The 8,202-nt window shown below is 45.7% G+C and overlaps 1 long non-coding RNA gene across 1 annotated transcript in view; it reads left to right on the top strand.

The window, feature by feature from the left end:
• The window catches only part of LOC138156519 (uncharacterized), a 94,181-nt gene that overhangs the window by 2,823 nt on the left and 83,156 nt on the right, over window positions 1-8,202 (top strand). The gene's annotated exons all lie outside the window — the stretch shown is intronic.

Raw genomic sequence — 8,202 nt, 5'->3', positions numbered from 1 at the left:
TCTCTCACCCTTTGCCTCAAGGTATGTGGGGTTTAGGGAAAGAAGAAGAAAAAAAGTCTGAATACTTAGGAATGTTTTCTACAAGCTCTGACCTTTCCGTTGTGTCTCGAGAAGGCGGTTAAGACAGTGCGTTTTCGGAGCTCCTGAAAGGGGTAGCTGGTCTGTGTGTGACTTAGGGGCTCTAGAGTCCCGTCTTTCCCCATCTGTTACCAGCCCTTGTAAAGAGAATTTCTATATGAGGCCTGCTTCAGGATGTTTTCAGGTGGGCCACGACTGTCGTGACCTCTTCTCCAGAGGACCTGGCGCTTCCTGACTCTTCTGGCCTAGTTCAAAGCCCGGCTCTGCTCAGTTGTTCCTGTCCTCTTTCAAGTGCATGCCCCAAGTGCACGCGATCCTTCTCTCCCCCACCCCCAGTCCCGGGCCAGCCACAGAGATCTTCTGGAAACGGGCTTGAAGACCGCAAGCTGGCTCTCTCTCCCACTTTCTTGCTCCCCTACCTACTCTGCCCTCCTTCTTCCCAACCGAGGGAGAGAGACTCGTTCCAAGCAGATCCCTAGAACTTCTGTTCATTGCTACAGATCGAAGGGCATGATGACTGAGGGGGCTTGGATGAAAACTTTTATCTCGAGTAACTGAGAGCCGTGTGCTCCCTGATGGATAGATAACTCTGGGCCTTCTCTCTGAAAACAATAAAGACCAGATCTACTTCTAACCTCTATCTCCCCTCTCTAAGACCCAGAATCTGGGCTTAATCCAATCCCCAGGGTCCTTCACCCTACCCCAACTCCTGCAGCCCCTCCTGGCACTAAAGTGTGTGTGAGTAGGGGGGGGGGAGAGTTTGCGGATTATGATTTTTAAAATGTCGCCGTCTTGCTAATGGCCTACAAACTTCCGCCAATTACGACTGACCTCCCAGACTGGGCCCCTGGAGACTCGTATTATACCGGGAGGCCGCACTAATCGGAGATCAAAAGCTGGAAGGTGCGAACTCCCTTTGTCTCTCCCGGGCAGCCGAGCCCCCCTCCCCGAGTGTGATAAATCCAGCCTGGCGCCGACTGCGCAAGGGATGATTAATTTGCGAGCAAACAAAGAGGAACCGGTGGCCACCACGCCGGGGCCGCGAGTTAAACATTGGCCAGCAGCTCCCAGCTGCTTCTAGTCCGCCGGGCCGCGGGCGCTGGAAGGAGCTAGGACCCGAGCGCCACTCCCCTCCAGCCCTCTGCTGGGGCTGACTGCCTGGTTTCAGGAGAGGACTGGGGCCCGCTCCCTCTACGCTGCAGGCTCCCATCCTTGCCCCTCGTCGTCCTCTTCTTTCATTCTTTACTTTCTCTCTTTATCCCAGTCTTTTCCCAGTCTCTGGCACCTACCCCCATTCTTTCCTTTAAAGAAAAAAAGGACCTTTAAAGAGAGAGGTTTTGCTCTCACGACGACTGAGCAGTGGGCGCTGTCACCAGGGAGATGAGATTTGATTCCCCAGAGGAAATTGAAACAGATAAAGTGAATCCCCCTGGACGTTGGTGTCTCCAGGGCTGAAACTTGGCTCTGGCTGACGCCTTTTAAAGCACCTGAAACCATCTTCTACTTCGGGGAGGGCGCGGGGTACCGAGGTGGAGGTGGGGGAGAGTTTCCTGCAACGTTAAGTCCCGAGCTAGGCCCTGGTTCCCGTTTCTCCCGAATAAGCCTGGAAGATTTGCAGTTGAGGGCAAATGCGAATTGTGGGCGCAGGGGTTATGGGAAGAGCTGCGAGGCTCAAAGTAAGACCACTGTCCCCGAAGCTAAGTGGACAGATGTGTTCAAATGTGTGGGCCTCATCTTCTAAGAGGCTGCTTTTTCTGGGAGCCTTGATTGCGGCTCAAAATCTCTCTCGGCAGCTATGCCTGCCTCTAGCTTTAAAAGAGACAGGCCGACTCTTTTGTGGTCTAAGCGTGTTTATCTGAAGAAAAAAAAAATTAAGGGGAGGTGGTGGTGGGGTGGGCGGGCTCGTTTACTTTGGCAAGTTTGCTGTAAATATTCTCTTTAGCGCGTGTGAGGTCTGGCTGTGGACTATTGCGTTCTTATTCCTACTTAAACTTTCACCCTCATTTGCCTGAGCGGTTCAATTGAGCCCAAGGTGTCACTACAAGGGAGCTGTGTTGACACAAGGCATCCTGGTTTCTCCGGGAGGGTCTCGGGCTCTAATTAAGTAGGTTTCTCAGGACTTAGTCAATACCTTTGGACTATATAAACTTTTACTGGGGAGGGGGCCACCAGCCTGCAGCTTGGATTATTTTAGAAATTGCCTGTTGTCTGAATCTACCCCCGACCTCTCCACTAACTCTTGACTCCCGCCCCTTCCTCACCTTCTGGCCTAGCTGCTTCTGAAATTGACAAGAGTTTGAAATCCGCTAGGAGAAAGACCACAGCCTCACCCCTACTCATTCCATTTCTGGGTGAGCGTCGGGTCTTTTGCGATGAACATTTTGGTTTTATCAAACGTTTAGGGAAGCCATCCGTGGGGTGGAGGTCGGCAGGGACTGGGAAATGGTTGGGGGAGACTTGACTCCTATCTTCTCACGTCCCTCCCTGGGGACTCGCTTGCCTTTCGGATTCCTTTCCGCTCTTTGCTGCTTGGTTTGTCCCTTACACCGTCTCAGCCTTGAGTCCCCAGAACGTCCACTTCTCAGATGGGCAAGCTGAGAGGAACCCCGAGATCCAAAAAGTCTATTTGTTCTCATCTCCTCTCTCCTTACAACTGCCTTTACACCCACCGTCTTCCTGAAGTTCCTCTTTGGAGCAAGAAAAGGGACATTCTTGCTTGGATCAAACATCTCTCTTTCTACTTGGCTGAAGCGCCAGTAACCATAAGGACATGATTTTGGTCGTGTTCGATGGTCTTTTCTTTTCTCATCTTTTTTTTTTCATTTCCCTTCCTTTCCTTTCTCTTTTTGCACTTCCCCTTCCCTTCCCCTTCTTTTCTTTTTTTATAAACAGGGCAGAATGCCTTGTTTCTCCCTCTTTTGAGACTAGTAGCACTCAAGGATTTAGACAATTTTCGCACCCCTATATATTCACTTCTTCGGGCATCTTGCCATTTATGCCTCTTTTTATTTACTGTTTACCCGTGGAGGCCTGTGTTTTTATCCACATTTTACCTCTTGCTTTTTAGGTTGGGGCAATCCATGAAGACCAGATTTCTCAATTTCTCGAAAGTTCCCTGACCAAAAGAGCTAGAGCAGAGCTTAAATCATGGGATCTGGGATGGGAGTCAAAAGAAAACGGACTGACTGAGGTCATCAGACCCTCCAGAGTCACTACTGGTCCTCAGGCCCTATGTCTAGGCTCCAGGTTCCCTTCATGCCTTAAGAAACCACCCAGGCTCCTTTTCCTACAACTTTCATTTACATGTCCTTTGACAGGTCCCTGAATTATTGATCAGGGAAATTTAGTGCAATAATTTGAACCCATGTGTGTATGCAGATTGTCAAAGTTGTCTAGCTGGGGACTTAAAGATTCGCTTTGGCGCCACTCGATTCTCTCTTCCCAAAGCATGATGGCCCATACACATAATCCCCGTTTATCATGCTTCCTTTTAATGTAATTTTTTTTTGCAAGAGTGAAATGAAAAAAAAATATCACCCTTACCATTCTTATTTTATCATTTTTCTTTTGTCTAAAGTCACTACCTCAGAGCTGACAAATTTGTAAGAAAATAATGATTTAGATAAGTTGAAGTGTGTGTGTATGGGGGGGGGGGGAGTGGCTCTAGTTTTAAATGTCTTTGAGGGATTTTTCTTTTTCTCTCCCTCTCAGGAAAAGAGACTAAAGAGTAGTTCCCTACTAGCATGGAGGTGTCTATTTTGATTTTTTTCTTTGTGCAGATATCTCAGTCACCTTAAAAAAATAGTCTAAGGAATAAACTGTAATACATATGTATATGAACACATATATAAATATTGTTGTACTGTAATATATAATTTATTACATGGTGACTCATTAAATAAATATGCATTCTAACATGTTTATTTTTGACATCTATCATAAAATCTATTTACACATATGTATGCTCCTTTTGTTAGAGTGAGTTGAGTAAGAGTGGATGGCAAAAGGCTAAATTTCTGACTAATCAGATTTAACCAGAAAATACTTCTTTTCAAAACAAATAAATTGCCCTCCCCTCTTTTCACCACGGATTTTGCCCAGAGTGGAGGTTGAAGCCCACTATGGGGAGATTTCATTCAGAATTTGGGCTCTAATCTTGGAGGGAAAGACAGGATGAAATTGGGGATAAGTATGTGTGGGGGGGATTAGGGACATGGGTTAAGAAAAGCAGTCGGGGTCTCATAGAGGTAATCCTGGGAACCCATCAGAAAGGAAGTCACCCAGCATAGGTGTCCTAATCAGGAGTCTCATCCACCAGACAGATTATTTCAGTGTTTGCATGGGGCGCCAAGTTTGTTGGACCCCTGTGAGGTGGGACATCCATCTGACCCCACATGTCGGCTTGCCTGTGGTTTCCACTCCCCAGAAAGAAAAGGTGAGGGAGAAACAAAGGCAGAATTGGAGAAAAGGAGAGACCCACATGTTCCATTCAACAACTGTGCTAGAGAATAGACTTGTGGTATGCTCTCAATTTCTCTTTATTAATTATAGTCATCAGAGTGAGAAGAGAAAAGGAAAAGGAAAGGGACAGAGACAGAGAGGAGAAAGCAAAATAGGCAGGCATTCAGGAGAGCATGGGTATCTTCTGTCTGGCAGGGACTGACAAAAATCTGTAAGGGAGAAAGGATGGTGAATTGGAAGGGGGCTGCTGTGAATAGGCAAGAGACAAACAGACTTCCTCAATTCTGGTAAACTAACCATCCTCATGGAACTCTGGACACGTTTTCTCAATTTGAGCATACTATCTATTTCTGTTTTTCTTCCTGGGTTTCAATTAAAAAGACTGGCTGCATTGTACTGAGGAGCAGGAGAAAAATGAGGAAGGACAGTGAGGGCAGAAGTTGGGGGTTCCCTTCTCCTTTTTCCTTCCTGTCTCGGTCTTTCCAAGTCTGTCAGCATCTGGATTTGTCAATGTCATTTCTTGAGGTTTCATTAAAGTAGACTAAATCATGATAAGAATAACAGCTCACATTTCTATAGCATTTTCAGGCTTACAATGCAATTTTCATGGCAATGGATCGGTGAGGTAGGGAGTACGAGAATTACCCTCATTTAACACTTTGAGAAGCTGAGGCTCAGAAATAGTGAAGTGACTTTCTCAAGGTCACACAACTTCTGAGTGGCAGATAGTGGGCTCAAAGACAGAATTATTGATTAGAGCATTTCTAAGGTGGGGGCGGGAGGGAAGGAGGGGAGAAAGGAAGGAAGATGACAAATATAAAGGGGATTCGGTAGTCTCCTACCCCATATTAAATGAAAGAGAGGTACATTGGTTGCCTAAGTGGAGTGGGTAATTGCTTTAAGGCAGATCAATCAATCAATCAACATCCATCTATTAATTGCCCAACATTGTCTAGGTACAGGGCATACAAAGAGAAAAAAATGAGGCACGTAGAATGCAAAGAGTTTACATCTTATGAAGAAAGCATCCTCATATATAGGCATATACAGACTGGAAACAACATAAATACAAGACGATGAAGGTGAGGTCAGTGGGGTGTCAGGAAAGGTTTCATGTAGAAAGTGGTTCTTGAGCTGAGTCTACAGGGAAACTAGGAATTTTAAAAGACCCAGAATTTTTCTCAATATTTTTGAAACTGAAACTTTCTCTTCCTCACGTCAGGGAAAACACAACCTTGTCTTTTGATCTGCATTCAGTATTGTTCAAGACATCCAAGCTGTCTTCTTCCCTCTTTGTCTCTATGTCTGTCTTGAAATCTGTCTCTGGTTTCTCTCTGACTTCTCAATTCTGTCTCTTGCCTCTCCACCACTGCCCACTCCCACCCCCCACTATCTCCCAGACCACCCCCCACTGTCTGAGTCTGAATGATTGGATCCATAAGAGTCTGTCGCTTAGTTCCAGCCTCAACTCCTAAGTGTTTCTATGTCTTTCTGAGCCATCGATTTAAATTGCCACCGCCCCCAACACACACACACACACACACACACACACACACACACACACACACTTCCATGCTCCCTTTCCATCTCTCCCCGAAGCCAAGAAAGTTCATTTTGACCCACCCTCCAAATCAATCGATGGTCCATAGCATGCAGGGCCAAGGTTCTGATTGCATTTTCATACACAATGGCCATTATCTGGAATTAATGGGGATGGCAAGGTAGGAGAAATTTTCTTCGCTTTGAATTTCTTGGTTGTTTTGGCTGTGTAGACCCAATCTTCTGGCTGAAATAAACATACCAAATCCCTGGACCAAGAGAAAGGACCTCAGACATATGAGCTTTTAATTGACTCCTGTGAACCAACCCCTCCCTCAGCAGCATCAGCCCACACTCCATTCCTATGTCCTGTCCCTGCTATGCCCTGTCCCTAATCTGGAGTGGGCTGTATCCAGGCCTCATTTGCCCATTACATTTGAATATGTTTAACCTTGGGATACATGACAAAAGAGAAAGATGTCAACTATAAAGGTCCTTCTCTCTTATTTCAATATTAGCTTTGCCCTTAAGAGGTTAGGGGAATAGGATCATATAAACTGGGAGAGATTATCTGTGTCTTATCAGAATATGATCCAAAAGAAAAGGTTTGAAAAAAAGCTTAGGTGATGCAGTGAATAGAGCATCAGCCCTGGAGTCAGGAGGACCTGAGTTCAAATCTGGCTGCAGACACTTGACAATTACTAGCCTTGTAACCTTGGGCAAGTCACTTAACCCCAATTGCCCTGACCTCCCCCCCTCCTCCAAAAAGCAAAGAAAAAAAAAGCTGTAAGGAATATTTTTTTAGTTTTTTTTTTTTTTAATTAATGAATGGATGGGAGAGGTTTTAGATTTCCTCCTGGGGAATGATGTACTTAACTTTCTTAGGGGTATCTAGGCCTTTTTTTTTTTTTAATCTCTGGGAAAAGCTACTTCTAACAAATCTGGGTTGGGCCACAATCTGGGAGGGAGGACACTGAAAAAGGAACCATGGTGAGGTACAAGCTCCCTTGCCCTGAGGATACCATTTGGGGAAGGTGGAGGAAAAGGGGACTTACAGAGTTCTCTGCTTAGATCTACCCCTATCCAACAAGTGCCCAAACTAGCTGAGTATGGGTTCAGCTTAAGCCACATCGAGAGTGAAACTGGAAAGGTGGGTTTCAGCTCTAAGACCCCTCTGCCTGTTTTATGCCTGGATTCAAGGGGAACACTTGCCAAAACATGGCCAAATAACTCTAATTAGAAAAACTAATTCACTTACTGAGGTGGTCACAAAATTGGCCCCAACCCTACCTCCCCATGCACTGTCCCTAGTAACAGTTCAGTACTGTGCCCCCCAGCTGGGTTACTAAAGGACATTTCCAGTTTACCTGTCCTGACCCTTATCCAGCAATTACATCGGCAACTTGAAGTGTTTTATTAATAATGCTAATAGCACATTTCATTTGGAAATTCTACCAATCATTATCTCCTTTGGGAACAGGAGAGATGTCAGTCTGAAGAGAGATGTCAGTCTGACCTCAGCTCCTTGCATATGATTAATTTCTTTAGAAGAAGGAACCAGGTAGCCACAATCTTGTTAGGTTTTCTTTAGAGCAGTAAGGAAATCTTTCTACTTTTTCCCCAACCATTGAAAAATACAGTGAGAATGAGGCAAAGCCAAAGTCCTGCCTATTACAAGACTGTTAACGATTTCTCTTTCCAGTGTTGGAAAACTAATCAGAAAGGGTGAAACACACACACACACACACACACACACACACACACACACCCCACACTAGGAAGACATGACAGAGGGGTTGAGAGGAAGACAGAATCAAAGAGAGACAAAAGCAGCCAGAGACACATGGGGGGAAACAGCTGATGAAGAAGATAGAAAGATGGAGAGACAAAGAGACAGTTGAGAAACAAAGAGGCATAGACCAAGAGAGGCCCACAGAGACGGGTAATCAGACATCCACTGAGACTCAGAGAGGGGTATAGATAAACAGTGATAAACAGACAGATGGAGACATGGAGAGGCAAACAGTTACTCTCAGGGCAGACAATGTCAAAGGGAATCTCAGCTTCTCAGGAGGGAGGGTGTGTGTGTGTGTGTGTGTGTGTGTGTGTGTGTGTGTGTGTGTG

Source organism: Petaurus breviceps, unplaced genomic scaffold (genome assembly GCF_028583685.1).
Source record: "Petaurus breviceps papuanus isolate PSGF00001 unplaced genomic scaffold, PetGlider_PUasm1.0 99, whole genome shotgun sequence".
Lineage (NCBI taxonomy): Eukaryota > Metazoa > Chordata > Mammalia > Diprotodontia > Petauridae > Petaurus > Petaurus breviceps.
The sequence above is the reverse complement of the archived record's forward strand: the minus strand, read 5'-3'. Positions and strand labels throughout refer to the sequence as shown.